Source organism: Eptesicus fuscus, chromosome 11, assembly GCF_027574615.1.
Source record: "Eptesicus fuscus isolate TK198812 chromosome 11, DD_ASM_mEF_20220401, whole genome shotgun sequence".
NCBI lineage: Eukaryota > Metazoa > Chordata > Mammalia > Chiroptera > Vespertilionidae > Eptesicus > Eptesicus fuscus.
The window spans coordinates 4,008,109-4,032,047 of record NC_072483.1 but is presented as its reverse complement, the minus strand read 5'-3'; the positions used below and the strand labels follow the sequence as shown (position 1 = coordinate 4,032,047).

General features: G+C 45.2%; 1 protein-coding gene and 1 long non-coding RNA gene across 3 annotated transcripts in view; one reads left to right on the top strand and one right to left on the bottom strand.

Annotated features, from left to right (window-relative positions):
* CNTNAP5 (contactin associated protein family member 5) overlaps nucleotides 1-23,939 on the bottom strand; it is an 864,792-nt gene that overhangs the window by 749,796 nt on the left and 91,057 nt on the right. The window lies entirely within an intron of this gene.
* On the top strand, nucleotides 11,476-18,149 carry LOC114228182 (uncharacterized). Its single transcript, XR_003614295.2, has 3 exons — nucleotides 11,476-11,552; nucleotides 17,628-17,693; nucleotides 17,968-18,149. It is a non-coding gene; the product is annotated as an uncharacterized LOC114228182 (long non-coding RNA).

Genomic DNA, 23,939 nt, shown 5'->3' with positions numbered 1-23,939 from the left:
AAACACCAGTATAATGTTGTTCCCAAGCTAATTTTTATTATTAGAGCCCATAATTTCTGTCTGAAACCCAAGTTCATTAATTTTCCATGGCTAATCAGTCTGGGAGCATTTCAAATCCTCTCACCCCTCGTTCCTCTAATGGAGATAGTCATTGTCCTTCCAGAGCTTTCCCTTTTATTCCAGGAAGAAAATGAAAATGACATTAGGTAACTAATGGCCCCATGGAATGAACCCCAAAGAAATGCCCTGATTCATGGAGATGAGACTTTTACAACACCTCAACGCTGGCCTTTACAAGTGAGTGAAACCAGAATTAGGCTCCACACGCATCTGAAAATATGTTTGGGAGCCATGTACAAAGAATTAGCACATTAAACTGGTAATGTTCAGGAAAAAAAACAGCAATTAAGGAAACTCCAAAAAAGAGGCAGCTGCTTTGGCCACTTCAACTTCCCTCAGAGCACAGCTGCTTTAGAACAGCGATCGACACTCTGCCTTTAACAGAGGCAGCGGGATGGATCGATGGATCAATCTATCCATGCTTCCAAAAATTGACTGCAGCTTTGCCACCTACTGTGCGAGGTCATGGACACTTAGATACCCCCCCAGGTGTGGATCCCCCTGCCTGCTGGTGGGAAAGACCTGTGACTGCGGGGAAGGAAAGCCCTGCCCTGCTGTAGGGGCAGTGAGTGCTGGGCACAGGAGAGACACACAGAGAGCAGTGCTCCATGACCAAGGACGGGATGCTGACAACACTTCAGGAGAGTGGAGACACCGGCACCAGATCTTCTAATGCTCCAGGGACATGAGCAGAAGAGGAGCATTTCCTATGGAGAGAGCAGCCATCTCCTCCACAGGAAACGGGGATGGAGATGAGCTGTGTAGGAGGCCTCCTTCACACTGTAGGGAGCTCAGGTCACAGGGCAGCAGGCAGCACTGCAGACAAGCCTCCTATAAGAAGTCTGAGGAGAGCCCAGGGAATCTAGGCAAGAGGGCTGGAAGGGAGAGGAACACGCTTGAAGCCCAGGTTCCCATGGGGGAATTGACATAGCTGTGGGTGTTAGCTCCACTTCGCTGTTGGAATTAGTTAGGAAAGTCTGTGTCTGAATCTCAACTACCTCTTCTGAAAAATGGGAAATATGGTAACCGATCCATCCTCTTCACAGGGTATTTTTAGATCAAATATATAAAACTAGAGGCCCAGTGCACCGGTGAGGGTCCCTTGGTGTGGCCTGTGGGGATTGGGCTGAAACCAGCAGTCCAACACCACCTGCCTCTCCTGCCTGTTGCTCCTGCTCATCCCAGCCCCACTGCACCTGCCGCAGGCTTGTGCCCAATCAGTCCCTATTGGGAGAGGCTGGTGCTGCCATAGAAGCGCTCACCAGCCATGATCCCTGCGTCTGGTGCCCGTCAGTCAGCTGAGCAGCGCTCCCACTGTGGGAGCACACTAACCACCTGGGGGCAGCTCCTGCATTGAGTGTCTGCCCCCTGGTGGTCAGTGCGTGTCATAGCAACCGGTCAACCAGTCGTTCAGTCATTCAGTCGTTCGGTTGCTCAGGCTTTTATATATATAGATGCTTTGTAAACCAGAAAGCCTTCTACAATGGAAAAAGTGAACTATTAATATTGGTCTTATTGTTCTGCTGTTATTGATATTACTAGTCCCCTGATGCATGGATTCATGCACATTGAAAGGAAATTAATTAGAAGGTGGCCGATGGGGCGCTCCCTTCTCTCTGGGTTCTGGGGTGCGTCACCTGAGAACCGCTGCAGCCAAGTCACTGCAGCTCGGCAGCTCCTGTGTTGAGTATCTGCCCCCTGGTGGTCATTGTGCATCATAGCTACTGGTCAGATGATTGGATAGTGACTTAGCCTTTTATATATAGAGATAATTAAGAAATTGAAGAGAGAAATAGTGGTAGGCTACCTGAGAAAAGTAGAACAGACAGGTGTGTCAGAGGTGCATGGTTTAGTGAGCTGGAGAGATAAAATTATATAGTTGATAAGATGATAAATGAACGGTTACTATTGAATAATATTTAACATGTTAAAGCCCTCTTCCATGCATTGCCACATCTATCTCTTCAACAATCCTGTGGAGTTCATAGGAGTATAATTTTATCTCAAATTTACAGGTTAAAATTGAATATAAATGTTAACTGAGTACCTAACACATATTGAGTGCTCATTAGTATTAGGTATTGGTCCTATTTTTATATTAGGATTATTACTATTTTATCACAATTATTTAATATTTATAGAGCTTGGATATTTGGATAGTCCCAGGAGCAATAGTGATTAATCAAATTGTTGAAGTAAATTATATAACATGTTCAGAAAAATGCAAGTCACAGTAAGGCCTTTTTTCACAGGAAATATTTGGTTATCTGTGCAAGAAAATGTTAACACTAAGAATTGAATGTAGTTCATTCACTACAGTCAAATATCTAACTACAATAATAGGAGCCATAAACTCTGCATTCATGAAGCCAACAGAAGGAAGTGAGAGAATGACCCTTCACTCACGTGGAGGGTTTGCAAAGTTAGCAAATGGTAAAGAGACAGAAACCTCTGTCAGGTCGCCAGTCCTTCCACTAAGAAACAAACTAACTGCTCTGAGTCTAACCCAGGGCACACTCGAGGTTCAGGCTGCAGCCTCTTTCAAGTTGGAATGCTGGCCTCTCTCTTCAGGTCTTGACAGTTGATCACAGGTCTTGCAGTTTTCCTTGACCGACCCTCGGAAGAGCTGCTGTGGCTCTGTCTTTCTAGCTGCACCTCCCTGTTTTTGTGTTATCTGAGGCCCCAGCTCTGCGGCAGCACCTCCTGAGGGCAACCATGGGAGGTGTGTGAATGCAATGCCCCTTTGGTGAGCAGATATCTTTCCTGCTCAGGGTGATCTGGAGATTGGCTTCCTGTCACCTGGTGGCACAGTGTGTGCAGGACGTTCTCAGTTCTCCTTTGTCCTGCCAGGAAGAACAGGACATCTCCCTCCTCTCAATGAATGTGAACATATTCAATAGACTGAGCAACTGTTTACACATACAAATCAGCTCACGCCTCTTTGATGGTCTCACCTGCAAGGACAAGGGCCTTGGCTCCCATCCATTCTTTGCACACAGGCATCGCCTGCTTCTGCATGAGGAGCAGTGCCAAGAGGGAAGGCTCAAGGAAACACTGCCCTTATCCTCGCCAGGAGGGAGATTCATAAGAAATGAGTCTATTTCTTTTGACGACATATGTAAACAAAATGGTTATAACTGTGGGGCTTTTTAGCCTATTCTTTTATTTAGTTCATGCAAAAAAAAACCAAGCAAACACCCACTTTGCTCAATCCTATCTAATAAAGAGAGAATATGCTAATTGACCCTCACACCATCGCAAACATGGTGGTGCTCACAGCCAATAAGGAGGGAATATGCTAATTGACTGCCCTGCCCTCAAAGATGGCAGTGCCCACAGCCAATAAGGAGGGAATATGCTAATTGACTGCCCTGCCCTCAAAGATGGAGGCACCCAAAGCCAATAAGGAGGGAATATGCTAATTGACTGCCATGCCCTCAAAGATGGCAGCACTCACAGCCACAAGATGGTGGTGCCCAGTCCCCTCAGCCCCGCTGGGGTGGCAGGCATGCGGCAAGGCCAGGCCTGCCCTCAGGTGGGCCTGGCTGCTCCATGCGCCTGCCTCCAAAGTCCCCCAGTCCCCTCAGCCCCCCAGCGCCGGCCTGAGGCACAGGCAAGCCTCAGATGGCTGCTGCCCAGCCGCCTAGGGCCAGCCTACAGCACAGGCAAGCCTCAGATGGCTTCTGCCCAGCTGCCCAGGGCTGCCCGAGGCTCAGGTAACCAGGGCCAGCCAAGGCTTGTGTTGCTGGCAGTGGTAGCAGCAGAGGTGTGATGGGGCACCACCTTTCCCTGATCTCCGGGTTGCCTCCCAACCCTGAGGGCTCCTGGACTGTGAGAGGGGGCAGGCTGGGCTGAGGGACCCCCCCACTCCAGTGCATGAATTTTCATGCACTGGGCCTCTAGTGAAGAAATAAAATCAGTGTCTTGCAGCTGCACTACAGTTCAAGACAGGATTGAACTGAATCTGCAAGGAGCCATCAAAGCCGAAGGAATCTCTAAATCAGTCCCCAGCCTATTCCATCCCAAACACTCATCAAGAAATGTTTGGCCCTAGACGGTCTGGCTCAGTGGCTAGCATGTTGGTCTACAGACTGAAGGGCCCAGGGTTTGATTCCAGTCAAGGACACATCCCCCATTGTGGGCTCTATCTCCAGTGGGAGGCAGGCATACAGGAAGCAGCCTATCAATGATTCTCTCTCATCATTGATGTTTCTATCTCTCTCTCCCTCTCCCTTCCTCTCTGAAATCAATACAAATATACATTAAAAAAAAAAAAGGAAATGTTTGGATTTGCTGAGGCAATGACACAACTCAACTCCTCATTACATAGTTATAGAAACCAGAGATTGAATCTCAGCTCCACAGTTACCAACTTGGTCAACTGACTTAATCCTTCTTCACCTCCACATCCTCATCTGTGAGTGGAATTAGTATACTCACGACACAAGATTGTTAAGAGAAAATGTTACTGACTGGGAGCACTTTGTGACCCTCCTGATGTGATGAACAATAAAGACCGTGATCTAAATGAAGTTGTGGCACCCAATGCATCATCAGAGTATGAATGTGAGTGAGAAAAACCTGCTTTATTAACCAATACACAGATCAGAAAAGGGGGAATAATGCAGCTAAGATCGCACAGATATTCCATGAGGGTCAAGCTCACAGTGCAAGACAACTAATATTCTCAGGCAATGCTCCTTTCAGAGAAACACAGCCACTCATGTGCATGGATAGTAGGTTTACTGTGGTCTCCTACTGTTTGGAGCTTTTTAAAGAAATCAAACCTCAAAGAGGCTGCTGTAACTAATGTTTAAGGAAATATTCTTTGATTTTTATGCTTCTGGGGATTGCTACTATTATGACAATATCACCTTCCTTTCAATTTACAAACACTAATCAAACAGTGTTAATGCATATTCTGTTCTCATTCAATGCTAGTTTACCCTGCACCGAAGAAAGACAGTCTCTATGTTGACCTTAGAAGCCTAGTTGGTGAGATAAAGCAAATATTCAAAGTTCGTATTTTTCCGTGTATAAGACACTATATTCCTCTAAAATTGTAAAACTGAAAATCGAGGGGCATCTAATACATGAAAGTCAGCTGAGGAGGGAGCTACAAGGGTGCATAGCTGCCAATACCTTGTCAAACAGGCTTCCTCCAATCACAAGCCTTAGTGTTACTGACCTCAGCTGATGCTGTAATTGGAGGCAAGGGTGGAGAGTGTGCAGCTGCAATAGGAACTGGAGTGTTCTGAGCCCATAAAGATGTCAAAAAATAAAAAGATAAATACCAGTAAGTGATTGTCTTACTCTGCAAAATTCAAACTGAATGTCATCAGCTATGCAAAAGAGCATGGAAAGAGAGCTGCTGAGAGACCATTTGGACCTCCTCCCACTGAGGGTATGATCAGACAGTGGAGAAAACAGGAAGAACAACTCCTTAAGATGCCAGAAAAGAAGAAGTTCTTAGGAGGAAAACCAGAAAAATGTTTAAAATGTCGATTTCTTAATTTTGGGTTGAAAAAGTGGGCAGTGTCTTATACACAGAAAAATACAGTTTGTGAAAACAAAATAATACAAAATTAAAATGATTCAATGTCATAAAGGTCCTGGGGTTCACTATTAGTGCTAGAGGAGCTTGGAGAATGCTGGAGTGGAGGTTGGCATATGAGAGGTGACCAGATGTCCTGCTGGCCCAGATGAGTCTAATGTGTGCATTTTTTCCAGCCATGATGATTAATTACCTTCCTTTCACTCTGAAATTATAGGTTCACTCCCAAAGGGCAGACACTTCATGGGAAAAATTCAGCTTGGATGAAAGGAAGGGCAGGTAGCTGATGGAAGACAGGAGCGGAGCTGCTGGAGCAGAGGCTGAGTCAGGTGACCCAAAAGTTTGGCAGCGCAGTTTCAAGCTTGGAAAGGACCCTGCTGCCAAGGGACAGATCCAGCCCTCCCCTTGCTCCCTCTCCTGCCCACTCATCTCAGAGTCAGCACTTTAAAGCTACAGGGATTCAACACTGAAAACAAAGGCAATTTCTTAGAGACCAGGAGGGAATAGAAGATGATCAGATACATACCCTGAAATGTATTTACAATTTATACTTTTAGTAGCAAATCCTTGTCACAGAAAGAGAGAATTCAGAAAAAGGGTCCCAAAGTCTAATTACAACAATAATATGCAGCCTTGAACTTGGCCAGTTGGCAATCTATCCGGAACGAAGCTGAGGTCTTACAGAGATTTAATACCAAAAGGCGTTTCTCTGCCTCCGTGCATGTCATCTACTGTGATTGTGTGGCTCTCTTGGGATTAGGGACAGTATCAGTTTATTCATTGGCAACAGTGACAGAAAGCCTATTAGAATGTAAGACAGGTCAGCTGGGGCACCCTTCCCTCCATGATCAGATAGGAAAAGAAAAAACCCAGATAAAGAGATTTAAAGCAATCATTTTGGAGCTTCAATTAAGGCTTCCTGATCCTATTTAACATGCTTTCAGCCCTTCCATCTTAAACCACAACTCTATTATGCTTAATCTAGTGCCTTGTCCTGGACTAGGGGTGCCTGCTACCTTTGCCAATATCTGTACATTGTGCTACTAGAAGCCTGGTGCACGAAATTCGTGCATGGAGGGGGTTGTCCCTCAGCCCAGCCTGTACCCTCTACAATCTGGGACCCCTCAGTGGGATTGGGCCTAAACGGGCAGTCGGACATCCCTCTCACAATCCAGGACAGCTGGCTCCCAACTGCTTGCCTGCCTGCCTTCCTGATTGCCCCTAACCGCTTCTGCCTGCCAGCCTGATCACCCCCTAACCACTCTGCTGCCAGCCTGTTTGCCCCCAACTTCCCTCCTCTGCCAGCCTGGTTACCCCTAACTGCCCTCTCCTGCAGGGTTGATCACCTCCAACTTCCCTCCCTTGCAGGCCTGGTCCTTCTCAACTGCCCTCCCTTGCAGGCCGGGTGCCTCCCAACTGCCCTCTCTTGCTGGCCATCTTGTGGTGGCCATCTTGTGTCCACATGGGGGCAGGATCTTTGACCACATGGGGGCAGCTATATTGTGTGTTACAGTGATGATCAATCTGCATATTACTCTTTTATTAGATAGGATAGAGGCCTGGTACAGGGGTGGGGGCCAGCTGGTTTGCCCTGAAGGGCATCCCAGATCAGGTAGGGGTTCCCTTGGGGCGTGGGATGGCCTGAGTGAGGGGCCTGTGGTGGTTTGCAGGCGGGCCACGTCCCCTGGCAACGCAAGCGGAGGCCCTGGTATCTGGAATTTATTTTCCTTCTACAATTGAAACTTTGTAGCCTGGAGCAGAGCCAAGCCTGGGGCTCCCTCTGAGGCCGGTAGCCATTTGTGTTGGGGTTATAATTGAAACTTTGTTGCCTTAAGTGGATGGGCCCGGCCAGGGTGTGCGAAAAGCTTTGCTTTCCCTGTTGCCGGCGGCAACCCTGGCCTGCTCTTTCAAGCTCCATTCTGTCGCCATTTGTTTGAATTTGTTTACCTTCTATAATTGAAACTTTGTAGCTTGAGTGGAGGCTTAGGCCTGGCAAGGGCAGGTGGGAAGCTTGGCTTCCTCTGTTACCTAGGAAACCTTGCTCTCTGTGGCTGTAGCCATCTTGGTTTGGGTAAATTTGCATGCTCGCTCTGATTGGATGGTGGGCGTGGCTTGTGGGCGTGTGTCGGAGGTATGGTCAATTTGCATATTTTTATCTTACCTTATAATAGACAAATATGCAAATTGACCGCACCTTCGCCACGCCCAAGCCACGCCCACCAACCAAGCCACGCCCATCAACCACGCCCACCAGGAAACCCTTGCAGGGAAGCACCTGCTCCCATCACAGGAGCCAGCCGAACTGGCTCCTGCGATCAGGTCGCAGGGACGCTGGGGTGCGGGCGGAGCTCAAGCCCTGGGAAGCCGCCTGGGGCTTTCCGGGCCTTGGGCGCCAGCTGGATGCGTGCTCCGATCGCAGGAGCGAGCCGACCTGAGGGGTCGGCTCGCTCCTGCGATCGGGTGGCAGGGACGCTGGGGTGCGGGCGGAGCCCAAGGCCTGGGAAGCCGCCCGGGGCTTTCCGGGCCTTGGGCGCCAGCCGGGTGCGTGCTCCGATCGCAGGAGCGAGCTGACCTGGGGGGTCGGCTCACTCCTGCGATCGGGTCACAGGGACGCTAGGGTGCAGTTTTCACCTGCACCAGTTTTCTGCCGGCACCGGGACCCTGAAAGAAGGTAGAAGGCGGTGGCCACAGCCAAGGCCTGGGTCCCCGGTGCCGGCAGAAAACTGGTGCAGGCAGCCAGGTGAATGAAGGTCTATTGCACGAATCTTCGTGCAAACGGGCTACTAGTTATTATATAGGATAGTTAAGGCCACCTTAAAAAAGAGACGGAGCAAACACGTGAATACAATTTTGGAAATGTTGGGAAGTCCTCTGGCCCTCCCTTGTCTTCCTTCATTTTCTTGTAGATAACTAAAATGATCGCTATTAAATCTTCTCAAACACTGTCAAAGTGCATAACATAGTCTTATTTTAGAGAGTGGGGTTAAGATTCCTGGAGTTGAGGAATAATGTGTCCACAGTCACACGGTTTTCCATCTGATCTGCCAATGGGGCAAAAGATTGGCTTGGACCAAGGCCTATGGGGTTGTCTCACGCCTCATTGGCTTTAAAGATTCATCCCTTCAAAGGATATGACTCATGAGTGTGACCATCTCTGGAGAAGAACTGCACCTTCATCTGCTCCTTAATGTGAGAGAATTTTGTCTTAGCCTTTCTTATCAGTAAACTTAAGGTTTTATTATGCGTAGAGAGCATAGGGTGGGGGAGCCTCAGAGGAAGTGAAGCTGGCCTGTGGAAGGAGCAGTGGCATTGGCTGAGAGCCCTCTCTTCACAGGGTGATGTGCCCTTGACAGCCTGGCAGCCTGAGGGAGGGCTCTTCCATTTGTTTTGTCACTTCTCTGTTCTGCTTTCTTCTGTGAAATGGGTCTGTTAAGGTTAGAAAACCATGGATAAACTTGGCACAAAGAGGTATGCAGTATGTTATAGCTTTGTTTCTAGAAGTTGTAAAGTTTTGAATTTGCTAACTTCCAAACTGAGGGAAAGACTCCAGAGAAAGGGAGAATGTGAGGCAAAAGAGAATTGCTCTCTAGGGCCTGGGTTTTTCTGAGATGGCCTGCTATGTTTGCAGAAAGCATGGGAATGAGCACTTTAAACTTGGTCTGACAAATAGAAACAATTTTACCAGAATCATTCAATATGCAAACACTTTTGAACAACAAGCAAGAGTTATTAGGATGTAAAACATATCTGTGCTTGACACCCTGCCTAATGTTTCATGATTTAATTAGTAATATCATTTCCCTGGACTTACAGTTATCCATCATGCTGCAGTTATTTCATTTCTGGCTGTCTAAATATAGCTTGATAGAGTTCTGGCATTGTTCCCTTTGCAGGGATGAGTGAGACTTCTCAAGGATAAAATGGCATCAAGAAGAAATGAGACCGCTGTGTATAACCAGCCATGAGTCATGCCACCAAGTAATTTCACCTTTAATAAATCCACAGCTATTTAGCATCTCTTCTCTTCCCATCACGTATCAGCTGACATGGAACTGCCAGTAAAAAGCTTACAAAAGAGCTGAGGTGGAAAAATGAACATACAAAGTCAATTAATCTAATTAACTGTGGTAATAGTACCAGGCATCTGCCTGGTACAGCTCACAGCAGGTGCTTCTACAGAAGTGATTTTGTATAACTTCATTTAATTAGCACTAAGTGCTCAATTGTTTGGTACACAATATAAAACTCAGGGGACGTTCCTGTATGGGAAGGTCAGCCTGGGTGGCAGTGTTTGGAGAGCTCCAGGTCTGGGTGTAGGATAAAAGGTTGAGTGCATTGGATAGTTCAAGGCGGGGGACAGGGGCAAAGTAGTCCTTAGCTCATTTCCTATGGCGCATCTCACCTTTCAAAATACTTCAAAAGTTTTCCAACTCTAGTCTCTTTTAAAGCCTGGTTAAGCACTTGACCACAAAAACAAAAGCATGAGTTTTCAGGTTTGCGTCGCTCCCCAGTGATGATAAAATCCTGGAAGCCAGATGTAAGCAGTGATTGGGGTGACTGGTAGACTTCAATGAAATGAAAAGGCGCAGCAGGAGAAAGCCTCAGGTATAATTCAGAGATGAAAATAAGTTTGGAAATCAGGGAAGAGAAAGCAAACACATGTGCTGAAGACCACCTGGACAGGATGTGTTGGGCCTTGGCACCTGTAATTTGCATGAATGAGATGGGCAGGCTGTGCCTGAAGCAGACTGAGTTAAGACAATCACAGGAGGCTGTGAATGCTTTCAACTGTGTTAACTTGAGCAAAGGCCATCAATGTGTGTGCATGGCTGTGTGTGTGTGTGTGTGTGTGTGTGTGTGGCACTAATACCAAAAGCTTCCCTCCTTTCAAGATAAAGAAGTGCTTCCAGTCAGCTGGAAGAGGCCAAGGCTGGGAACACAGTGGATGACAAACCAATTGTGACACTATGATTAATTCTCATATCTGTCTAACTGCCCAATCTCCCCTCCAGCCCACTGCAGACACACAGTAGTAGATTCACACATACAGCCTCTTTGGAAACAAGACTAGAGTGTGGGTGATTGCATGCCCATGACTTCTCTGGGGTCACATTACAAGCTATCCAGCACACTTGTCTCCATCCAGTTGGTATATACTTTTCTTTTATGCCAAAGCTGTATTCTGACTCTTTCAAACACACAAGCTCATTTTGGTTTCATTAACATCATGTACCAGGCCTATATGACCACCATATAGGTTGTTGTGGTTGTTGGTTTGGGCCAAGTTAGCAAAGCTACTTTCTGCACCTTAGTTCCCTCACTTGTAAATCATCTCGTTAGATCAGATAATTCCTAGACTCTATGCAACTCTATTTTATCCCGAAGACTAACTAACGGTTTACCTAAATCCATTCACATTTTATGATCTTTTAAAATATAGCTGATGTGTCACGTCCTTCAAAAATAATTGAGCCGATCTAGCTTTTCTCCTTTCTCTCACCTGCTACTCCCTTATGCTCCAAGGATGCCAAATAAACGTTACTTATCCTTTCCAGCTTCTTCCTCCTCAAATGTCCTCTCCCCTCCTGGTCTCTGTTCTGTGTGGCTCTGTGTAGGCTCTGGGAGCGATGAGCAGTCTGGTTGAGCAGCACCTACTCTGTGCACCCATAGCACTGCCATGACCATTATTATCAGACATCACAATGGTCTCTCCCATAACTGCTGTATCTGTCATTGTATCAGATTCTGACATCCTCAAAGCTGGTGGTTCACCCCAGAGCAGCAGTTCTCAACCCGGTCGGCATAGCAGAGCTATCCGGGAGCCTCCAGCATCCCAACACCCAGGTCACTCCTCAAAACAACTAAATTGGAAACATGGGTGAGCCCTGACTATGAGTATTTTTTAAGCCCTTCAGACATTCCCGAGTGTGAAAAACATTGCCTTACAGTGTCTAAGTATTTAGGGATTTTTGTTCATAAATGAGTAAATTCATCAATTTCTGGTAAAAATCTCCAGCAATGGTTCTTCTCTCCCTTTTTGACAATTGCACTTTTTGCCCATAAGCTTTGTGATTCTGATCTTATCAAATAAAATGCTATGTGATGGTCTATCTTAAATCACTTTTGCCTATGACATGGTACTACTCATGTAGAATTTGGTAATCTTTTGTTATATCAGTCATTCAGTCTCATCATTTCTAAAAATTCTTAAAACTTGCAAGTGTTTTGTTTCTACTGTTGTTAACAGGATTTATTCATCCCACTCCATCAAAGTATGCAGGACATACAGGTGTTTACTATGTGCTATGGATTGTTCTAAGGATCAGGTATACATCAGTGGCCAAGAAAGAAAACCCCTGCTCACAAGGAATGTCCATTCAAATGGGAAAGCAGAGACAAATGAGTCATCAAAAACCTAAGCAATGAGCAGACATGTCAGTGACTGTGTGCCAGGAAAGCAAGGCAGCAGGGTGATACCATGGGCAGGACTGACAACCTGCTTTATTAAGGTGTCGGGAAACACAGGTAGGTTAGAGGAAGCAGAGATAGGAAGAGCGCCAGGGAGAGCCAGCCTCACAGAGACCCGAGCAGAGGGAGCAGAAAGTGCACAGGCCTTGCCGAGGCTGCCTGCCCACAGCAGGAAGCAGCGTGAGTGCGCAGTATCACAGGCGAGATGGAAGTGCATCTGACATGTCTGGTTCTTCCAGGCCCTAGGAAGCACTATGCACAGAAGCCCGGGCCAAGCTTTTTGGCCCCACTTACCACATATATAATCCTGGACAAATTACATAGCCCCTGTGAACCTCAGCTTCCCTCTCCAAAGCAGAGATGTGATTTTACCGTGTGAGTTACTAGGAAGAGTAAGTGAGTTAATGCATGTAAATGCCAGGCCTTAGTGGGCCCTCAGCCATTTAATTCTCTTTTCTCTTAGCTCACTGTGTCTCACATACCAGGTCTCCACAGTCACAAAGCAGGTTGCTCGGATTCAGACGCATGGCCTGCTCCCCGAGCTATTTTCCCTTGACCTTCCACTATCCTTATTCCTTTTCAAACGCTCTTTCCATGTTTTCTCTGAGGCACAGACTCCGCACAAGCAGGTTGGGTCGTGACGGTTCAGTGAGTGAGCTGGCTTACTGTCATGTCGCCTCCTTGCTGGGAAATAAGGCTCTCGATGTGTGAACACTCTTATTATACTGCCAGCAGCCCAGAGACAGTGTCCTCTAGAAAGAGCAGGGCTGAGAAGGACTGTCACCTTCTTAAGAGTCGGATGCAGGGCGTGTAGCTTACAGAAATGACAGCTGTGGCTTTTAAGACTCTTTAGCTATCAAAACATTGAAGAATACACATTGGTTTTCAAATGGTTGTGAGTGTTTATATAATACTAGAGGCCCAACACACAAATTTCGTGCATGGGTATGGTTCCTAGGCCTGGCCTGGGATCAAGGCCATCTTCCCCAGATGCCCAAAGCAGGTCCCACCCCATGCCACCACCCACCCCCAGTTTCCCATTTGCCTTTGGGCGATTGAAGCCTGCTGGCCAGGGGAAGGGACCAAGAGGTGGTAAGTGTGCCTCATAGTGACTGGTTGAATGGTTATTCTGGTCATTCTGCCATTAGGGTCAATTTGCATATTACCCTTTTATTATATAGGATGTGTATATGCATATACATACTATATACACACATTTTATGCCCACACATAGAAAGAAATATTTCCTTTCTTTTTTAAAAAATATTTATTTATTTTTATTTTTAAATTATAGTTGGCATTCAAATTATTTTTTTGGGAGAGACATTTTAAATTATTTGTCACATGAACACAATCCATTTTTTCATCTTATCCCAGGACTGAAAAAAAAAAAAATAACGATTTTAAGATAAAATAGTGGGTTGTTTTTGTTTGTTTTGTTTTTATATTTTAAGACAGAATGTGTAGAAGCTCTGGGCAATATTTAAATTTGTGTAAGAAAGGAATGGTTCCTCTAGGAAGAGCCCAATTCCAGGTAAGTCACAGATCCGGACCCCCTGCAGGGAACATGAGCCAGTGTGAAACCACCAAGCTGAGGAGAAACACCAGACCTCAGCCCCCTGGACAGACTGCAGGGCAGCAATGAAATGAGCGGGAAAATAATTGCACCCAGCATCCCTCTCCACTCCCAAGGAGCATAACAGGGCATCTGCTCCTGCTGCAGGGACTGAGCTAGGAGGACTCACACCCCTGCAGAGCCTCCTGTCCAGATCTTCTGGTTTGAACACCAGGTGCCCCCTTCACCCCTGCACTGAACTCAGAAGGAGACCCACACTCTGAGCTAAGGGCAGAGCAGGAGTATCTCTCAGAAGTAACTGCTGCCACTTTTCCTTCCTGTTAGTTCTCTTTATACCTGAAAACAAACAAACAAACAAAATAACTGGCCTTTTAAATCATTGAATATTTTTTCTCTACTGTTTTGGGTTTGTGTTAATTGAGGGCAGATATAGAAGAAAAAAATGAGCATCTACTGAATGCCAAGCATTGTGTTTTACAAACTAGCATAGCATATTTTCATCTCTTCATACTTTTCCATGGAGGGTAATAATTCTTGGTTTTAGGATGAGAAAGCTAAGCTTTAAGGAATACACAGAATGGCCAAGGCACTAGTTAGTAAGTGATGCAGGGTCCTGGGAAGACCAGGCCAGTCCCTCGCAGGCTTCTTCATTGCTTCCCACCTCAAGGGTCACCCTGACTCTCAGTGCCGCACCCCACTGTGTTCTAGCTCTTAGTTAGAATATGAACAATCCCCATGCCCAAGTGTACTCCCAACCCACTGGCTTTACGTCTCAGAGTCCTAAGGGTGGTGATTTCTGAAAATCATATAACTCTTAGGTGCATGGTTTAAAACACTGTTCTGTGCCCAGGGACCTAGTAAAATACAAAGCACATTATTAGCAAAATTAGTTACATGGCATTGTCCATTCTGGGATGATTCACTGAGCTGTATATCTATAATTTGTGCATTTTCTTTATATTTGTCATGTTTTAATAAAACATTAAAATATCTATATATATAAAAGCCTAAGTGACCGTTCGACCATTCAACAGTTCAACTGGTAGCTATGATACGCACTGACCACCAGAGGGAAGATGCTCAACGCACAGGCATGGAAACATGGAACAGACTGATGAATCTCAGAGGGAACAGGGGATGGGGGAGGGTGGGAAGAGATTAACCAAAGATCTTATATGCATACTAGTGGCCCAGTGCACAAAATTTGTGCACGGAGGGGGGGGCTGTCCCTCAGCCGGCCTGCACCCTCTCCAATCTGGGACCCCTTAGGGGATGTCCGACTGCTGGTTAGGCCCCACAGGGATCAAGCCTAAACTGGCAGTCAGACATCCCTCTCGCAATCTGGGACTGATGGCTCCTAATCACTCACCTACCTGCCTGCCTGATTGCCCTTAACCACTTAGCCTGCCATCCTGTTCACCCCCAACTGCCCCCCCACCCAGCCTGCCTTCTGGCCCCCAACTACCCTCCCCTCCTGGCCTGATAACCCTTAACTGCCTCTGCCTCGGCCCTGCCACCATGGCTTTGTCCGGAAGGTCTCCCGGTCTAATTAGCATATTACCCTTTTATTAGAGGCCCAGTGCACCCATGCACTGGTGGGGTCCATTGGCCTGGCCTGTGGGGATCAGGCTGAACCCGGCAATCTGACATCCCCCAAGGGGTCCAGGATTGTGAGAGGGCACAGGCCAGGCAGAGGGACTCCACTGGTGCACAAATCCATGAACTGAGCCTCTAGTATTAAAATAAATTAATACATAAAAATGATTTATTATATATACTAATAAACTATCAATATATAAATCTATCAATATATAACAGTTATATGTAGAATCTTTGATTTTACATATCATGACATAATAATACCATGATAACCCCATACCATTGTCAAAATATATTTTATTCTATTATGTAAATATACTTTTTCATGAACAATTTGGGTTTATTTTAAGATGCAAAATTGATTTATCATTTAAAATTAATCAGTGTAATTCTATTAACAAAATAAAAATAATATTGTTTTAGATTCAGTAAAAGCATTTGACAATTACACTCACACATCTATATATATAGAGAATATTACATATAGCAAATGAAATTGTTTATTTAATAAAGAACATCTACAAACATATCTAACAGATATCATATTTATTGATGAAATTTTGAAAGATATTAGAGATCAGAATGGACAAAATTGTCTATTATCCTCACTTCCATAATAGTATACTGAAGGACCTACCCACTATAAGCAAAAGGGTGATTTAAATATTAGGATTATAATTGAAAATATCTAACTGTCATTAATCATGAATGATATAATTATATACATAGAAAATATGAAAATAATTCCACAGATAAATTATTGTAAACTATTAGTTTAGCAAGGCTTATGAAGTCAAGGTCAACTTTCTAACTTAAATTTACTGGCAACAAACAATTACAAGATTATATCTGAAAATTAGACATAACTCATCATAGCTTTAAAAATATAATATACCTAAGAATAAAATATAACAAAAACTTACAGTCTTCTATGCAGAAAATTTTAAAATATTATTGAGAAAAATATAGAATAAGAGTAATAAATTAAGAGAGAGAGAAAGCACTAGGTCCATTGACACATGACTTAAGATTGTAAAGATGTCATGCAATCCTGATCTATTGATTCCATGCAATTCTAATCAATATCCCAAAGTATTTGGTTTTGGAACTTGGCAAGCTGATGTTAACATGTATGTGGAAAATTAAAACAAAAGACAAAAAATGTTTATGGTGCTATTGAATATGGTGGGAGGGTTTGTTTTCTCATCCATCAGGAATTATAATAACTACAGTAATTAGGATCATGTGATATTGACTCAAGGTTAAGCAAATAGACCAATGGAAAAGAATGGGACCTACAAGCAGATCCTTGAACACAGACACTTGACTTATAGCAAAGGTGACACTGTGAAGCCGTGGGAACATGATGATCTTTTCAATAGTGTTGGGACAATTGAAAAAAATAAAGCAGAATGTGTCCTGATTTCACACCATTCACAAAAATGAATTCCAAAAGGAGTTATAAATAGAAATCTGAAAGGCAAAATAATGTTTCACTTAGTAGACTATCTTATGATTTCTCAAACAAGATGTGTGGTGCTATAAAGAAACACAAGGAACAATCAGACAATTTAAATTAAGAACTTCTGCTTTTAGTTAAGAGGGTGAACAAACAAAAGATAGCATGGAAGCGGGTGCTTGCAATGTATAATAGACCAAGGGCTCCATTTCAGAATATAAAAATAAACTCCTACAAATAATGTATTATATAACCAATAAAAAATGAGCAAAGTATTTAAACTGACCTAGTATTTCCTTTACCCAGCATGGAGGTGGAGGGTATTCATTTTATTTAAATTTGTTAAATAACAGTTATTTCTAACCTTTTTTTATTTTGAGTGAGAAATATAATGCACATACAAAAAAGTGCATAAACAACTCAAAACGCAAGGACTGTTCACACATTATAATTATTGCATGGATATAATAATTTATTCTTTGCGGATACTCAATTAGAGTGACTGTAGTTTTTGGATGCTGTGGATAATGCTGCTGTGATTCTTCTTGTATGTGACTTGGTATAACTTGTGCCTGTGTTTCCGGGGGATGTATATCCAAGAGTGGAACTGCTGAGTCACAGGGTATGGTGCTCATCTTAACATTTGTTCAGTGGAAGCAAACTGGTTTCCAAAGCGTCTGTACGTCTTTACATTCCCACCAGCAGTGTATCAGTCTTTGCTAACATGATTATTATTGGTCTTGGTATTGTCAATGTTATTTTAATTTTAAGCATTTTGTCAGTTTTGTATAAAATCTTATTGTTCTTTATTTTTTATTTCCAAAATTACTAATGGAAATTCATAACTACAGTTACAAATAACAACTTGCAAAAATCTCAAAGGAACATCATACTGAGCAAGAGAAGCCAAACACAAGGTAATAATTCGACCTCTGCAGTTAGAAATACATCCTGACAAGGGATGCTTGCTGCAGGTAAGCTAGAACAAAGGCAGGAAATGGTTACTGCAACCATGGAGGAGGTGGTTATCTTTAGGGAGTAGGGGGCTTGGGTGATGGTAATGGTTTTTCTTTGTTTTTTTAGTTTTTGTTTTTGTTTTGTTTTGTTTTCACATAAGTGCTGCCCTACACAAGTAGCCACTTTGTAATAAATCATTAAACTAAGGAGTTTCCTTTGTACACTTATTTTTAGGAGCACAAATTTATTCAAAAACTGAAGAGAAGATGTAAAAAGCCTCAACAAATGAGCGGAGCTGATACACAGAAGGCCAGCGTCTGACTTGCTGGGTAAGCTGGAAGGTGAGCAGGAGCGTAGCCCTCGGTGCCTCCTCCCTAAGGGCCCAGCTGGCTGGGCCTTTGGGCAAAGCAGGCAGTGAGAACACCTTTCAAGTAAAGTTTTCTGGCTTCTGGCCAAAGGGAATAATGCGTTCTGTTTGAGATAGAGGGCTGGATCCACGCTAGACATCCGTGTCCAAGTACACGGTCAACTACGGGACAGCCTGCGGTGGGTTTTAGGAGCTGGGGTGGGAAAGCAATGGCTTAGAGAACGAAAGCACATAATCTGAAGCAAAGAGAAACCAAAGGAGCTGCCTGGCAGGTAACCCTGGGAAGGTTAGGGAAGCCAGCCAGGCACGGGAGTGCTTGGGCTCTTTAGTTTGACAGCTGTGCGAGCCAGGTTTATGTGAATAACCTGAATGGAAGAGAAAGATGCCGTTAGCCTTCATAGTTCACATTTTCCTCAGAAGGCACATTACATTCCACCCTTATATTCAGAGCATCACGCGGTTCCAGCAGACTCCCGCAGTGGGACTGCGATGTCAGTGAGGGACAAACCTCAGCAGGTGCTGGCGCCCCAGGGTGTCTCTGGGGCAGGAGGGTGGCAGGGACCCGCGCACCCTGTAGCAGCGGCTGTGCTGAACGATGGAGGGATAAAAGCCCTGAACGGTCACATTCTAGAGGCTCAGGGTTTGGAGAAAGGGTGAAGTCAGAAATGGAAGCTGTGATTTCGAAGGGAGCCCCACTCGGACTCATGTGGAGAAGGCGGGAAGGAAGCACAGTGTTACAGAAAACTTTCTGACACCCCGTGTGCCATCTGCCGGGGCCTGCGGTTCGGGCTGCTCAGCCTCTGGCTGCGCGGCCTCTGGCTCTGCTCAGCCGTGTTGCTCCTGAGGGCTGCCCTCAGCTGCCCACGCCACTCATGACGGGTAAGGGAAGCGCAATGGCTCACGTCCTAGGCGACCTCAGAAGTCTTATGGCCAATGCAGCGGCAGGCACCATGTGGCAGGCATGCTCATCAGTGTCCGTGGGACAGACATTGCGCACAGTGTCAGGTTCAGGCACTGCAGGCTGATGCTGAGCACACGTGACAGCCAGACAGGAGACCCTCATCTCTGTGGAATCACAGTCACCGCACAGGGTCTCCCTGCTTCAGCCTCTTTCAGAACGGGCTCCCACAAGTCCCAGGAACCCAGCACACCCACACTCACAGTGACTCCCCTCTTTGTGTTCTCCCTCTGCTCTCTGTGGCCTTTCCAAAATAAGTGTGTATGGAATTTGCCCAAATTATTTCATGTTTCTTCTACTGTCTGCCAGCCAGATAATAGCAGGCATGTGATCCAGGGTTTAGTTAAGTGCTTCATCCAGCAGTCTTTCTGCTACATAAATTATTCATACAGCACCGCCCAGAGCAAACTGCACTTTGATTATACAGTCATTCTTCAGTCCATTCATTCACCAGACAGGGATCACGGGAGATCAGGGGGCCACGCTTGCGAATGGATAGTGAATGTGGGCTCCTCACCGCCGTGTCCTCAGCTCCCCTTTCTAGTGGTGAGCTCTCTATCAAGGGCTTTGTGAAGATCAAATAAAGTAAGAGATATGAAAGGGTTTTGAATGGCACTGTACTGAACAAACAGAGATGGTTGACCTTGGGAGGTACACTCGTAAAGTAGAATGCTTTGGGGGTCACATAGATTTGCCTTTGAATGCCAACCAGCTGTGTGGCCCTCAGGCGCAACCTAAGCTATCTGAGACATTGGGTAAAATGAACATACCCAAAGCCATCGTCCCTCGGCCGGCACATGGAGGAGGAGATGCCAGGAGTAGCATGCGGCACTGGCCTGGCCTGCGGCAGGTGTCATCACACAGTCCTGTCCTAGGGCTCCTTGCTGGCATCTGGCAGCATCATGGTTAGCGTTATTTTCATTAGTTTCTCTTTAACGTGCACATGTGCTTGGCTGCCAATTCGATTGTTCTTGAAAGACAACTAAGTTATTGTCCTAACCTCCTCCCCGCCCAGGACTGAACCTCGAGTCAGATGCATGCCTATATTCACATGTAGCTTTAAAAGGGGACTCTCTGTGTGGTATGTCGCCTGCTTTTGCATATACCTCCCCACTCCTAAGGAGGAAAACTGTGCTCCGCACAGAGGAGCCGTGGGCGTGGGGTGGACTTCCTGGGAAGCTGGCATGGACAGGAGCACAGACACTTCCCCTGAGCTGACAGAAAAACTACCAAATGCTGGAATGAAATCCTGCCAATGGCTGCACCCAAGTAAGTCAGTAAATGGCCACAAAAGGTGATTTCCGTGCCCTCCCCGTGTTCCGGTTACTGAGTATAACCTGCAATAACCCTTTGAGCACTAATTATAATTTCATACAATTTACATGAAAGAGCCATTAACTAAGGTTGCCTTGCACCTACATGACCTGTAGGACTGACAGCATGATTTCAGGAGTTGAGTGAAGAATAAAATCTGGGTCCCTTCTTTAAGAAACAGAGTATCTCTAAAATTGCTAAAATGCATGTATCTCTCTTTTCCTTTTGTCGTGGTGTCTTTGACCTGCTACAGTGTCTTTTGTTTAATGTTATACTTGCCAAGTGAGTGCCAATTCTCACAGGTGCCCACACATCCTTCCTGTGACTCAGCAAGAGAACTGAGTGGCTCACCAGCTGTCAGTTCACCCTCCTGCCAGTGGCCTCCCAGGTACACCAGGCCCAGGCTTCGGGGGAAACCAGCTTCCTCTCCCCATGAGCCTGCACCCTCAAACGGAGAATGGGCCACTCCTGAGGGATTATGACCCTGCATTGGGAGTGGGCAAGAGGCTTGCCTCCCCTGTGCCACCCCCTGAGGTGCCCTGGTGGTGCCAACTGGAGCAGGAGCAGCTCTGTGCTGTCAGCCTGCGGATGCCAGGAAGTATATCTATCTCCCCACATGTGCGCCCAGATGTCTGCTAGGATTCTAGGTATGTAGAGAGGACACAGGCTTGAATGAGAGACTAAGGAAATCTCCTGCAAGTCCTGCAAGGAACATGCATAAACTTTACAACCTCAACTGGGAAAAGACATTTAATGATTACTTTTTGTTTTCTGAAATGTGTTAAGGAAATTGTTATGATATCTGTACTGAAAACACAGTTCACCATTGCAGGGTTTCACATGTCACGTGGCGAATAAACCATTTTGAAGATTATTTAAAGAATTAAATTTGGGAATCATGTATTTTGAACACATAAAATTTAACCATAGAATTCTCGTGTCTATGACACAGTAAACGGGCATTTTCACCTCTTCTGAGAAATGACACAAATGCATAAGGAGCAACAATATCAGAAACACAAACTGTGTTACATGCTAACAATACAGAGATGATGTATAGAAAAGTTGGCAGAGCAAAGGGATTAGAGTGAGGGAGAAAGTCATGTTCTGAGCTTCTCTTTCATAGATGGTTGTTGAACACTGACAATTAAAGTAACAGAGGAATAAGCATGCTTCATTTTAGGAGGATAATCACTGACAAAGAGGACATAATACACTGAGGACAGGTGGTGGCAGATAAGTGCAAGTTAGAGGAAAGGATGATTTAATTATCGTTCATAACCAGAGGTTACAGTCAGAAGATTTTCTTTAATGAAAGAGATAATTAGGGATATTATGCAAAGTATAGCTCTAAAGTAAACCACGATAATTGTTGTAGTATAATATAGAGATGTTTAAAAATGCTTAAAGAATGTCTAAAAACGTTAGGAAGGTTTTGAAATGTTTCCTTGAAACTTAAAGTGTGATATTAAGGACACATTCCCCACTGCCCTGAAGTGTGTGTACCCCATAGATAAGGATTTGAACTTCAGTTACTGACTCAGAGTGACTTGCTAAGATAACGACTTGAGTGAGTGATGTACTCCCCCTAGATAACCACATGTAGCCCCTCGCCCCATTTGAGATTAACATGTGTGCATTGACGTCATTCATTGACAGCCACCTGAACTGCTGCGGGTATGAACAGGCTTTAAAAATGGGTCCTGGCCAGCTAATGGTGCTTTCCTTTCGAGACCACCACAAAAGCACGTCCTTTTGTCAGTCTGGCAAGTGATGCCGCTCCACGCTCCTCTCCCTGCCAGACGACAGAAGAACGGCTAGTACCTCCCGATCGAGACTCGACTGAGCTCTCGGATGAGGAACGCCGGCCCCCTGCATCTGGACCAGACCAGACCAGCTGCCGGACCCCAGAGGACAGCACCCCCTGGGTCCCCATTAAGCCTGTACCCGCAGCACCAGGAATTGTGTGAGTAATAAAGTGCTGTGATTTGCAACTGCCTATGTTTCATGTGGTGTAATTCCTCCAGCAGTTAATTGAATTATTTTGCGTATGTTTGAAACTGAAATTAAAGCTTCTGGTCTTTTCGGTCCTAAGCCTGCCCTTGGTCCTGCTTGCGTAGAGTAGCCTCTTCACTAGCAACTACTTGAATGTCCCAACACCCACATGGTTAAGTTTATCAAAAGTGACACCTTAGATAAACACCCCAGATCCTTTCCCGGGATCTACTAACTTCTTCAAAAATGCCATGAAAATACAAACGATTTGGAAAATAGTTTTATGAAGCCACAAGAAACAAAATTATAACAGAAAATATTTGAAGAACCAGGGAAAAATATTCTACATGTAATACAATCTACATAGCTGAAATCACTTAGTAAAAGAAAGAAAACATTCCAAGATTGAACAAAGCAAACCTGTATATGAGACACACCTGCCTCTAACAAATAATCCAGAGAGTGGAAATGGATCAGGCGCACAGGTGAGCTGGATTGTGCTAGGTGAACTTTGTTCAGTAGGAAACATGTTGTCCAGATTTCCCTTTGCTATAGGCCTGAGAGACAAAGGTCACTCAAGTCAGACTTGGAGGTAGACTAGACTCTCCTGGTAAGTCCCCCTGTTCAGACTGAGGACGGACAGGTGCTCTGGGTTCTGGGTGCCCTCCCTGCCCTCCGCTCCAGAACCAGCTCTTCTTCACCGCGGGCCCGCCAACTCTCAGGGGTCCTCAGCCCACCACCAGCGGCTGCACAAGGGCCCCTGCTTCTGTTTTCCAGAGCTCCCATCTCACAGTCCCACTGCAGCCGCAGAACATGCTGGCTTCTCAGAAATGTGAGGGTCCCCTCTGTCCAACACACTGGTGCTTCCGGGCCGATTAGGGGAACGCCTTCTGACCGACACCCTCACTCCTGCTCCTTGACCTTCACTCCCCTGGTTCCTCCCACACTGGGAGAGCTGAATTCCTTTCACAATAAGGTGTATAAAGAAGAAAAAAAAGGATGAAAAGATACACAGAAACATCCCATGAGAAATAAAGTGGGCCCTCCCCAAAAGATAACCTAAACCAGTGGTCGGCAAACTCATTAGTCAACAGAGCCAAATATCAACAGTACAACGATTGAAATTTCTTTTGAGAGCCAAATTTTTTAAACTTAAACTTCTTTTAATGCCACTTCTTCAAAATAGACTCGCGCAGGCCGTGGTATTTTGTGGAAGAGCCACACTCAAGGGGCCAAAGAGCCGCATGTAGCTCGCGAGCCGCAGTTTGCCGACCATGGACTTAAGCAATACAATTTTAAGAGTAGGCATTATCGACCTATTTTAACTTCCATAGCCTGGTAACAGGTAATAGAGGATATGCAGAGCATTCTAAGCAAATGGCCACTCGGGAAGTATGACTATGTTTTCAAAGGTAGAAGTGACACAGACAATATTACCTGATCCACAAGGGGCAAATATGGAACCAATAAAAGCCAGAAATCAACTGACTCTACCAACAGCAGCAGCAAAAGCCACCAATATCATGTTAAAACAAACTCCTGGGTTAAACAGTAAATTATAATTACTAAAAA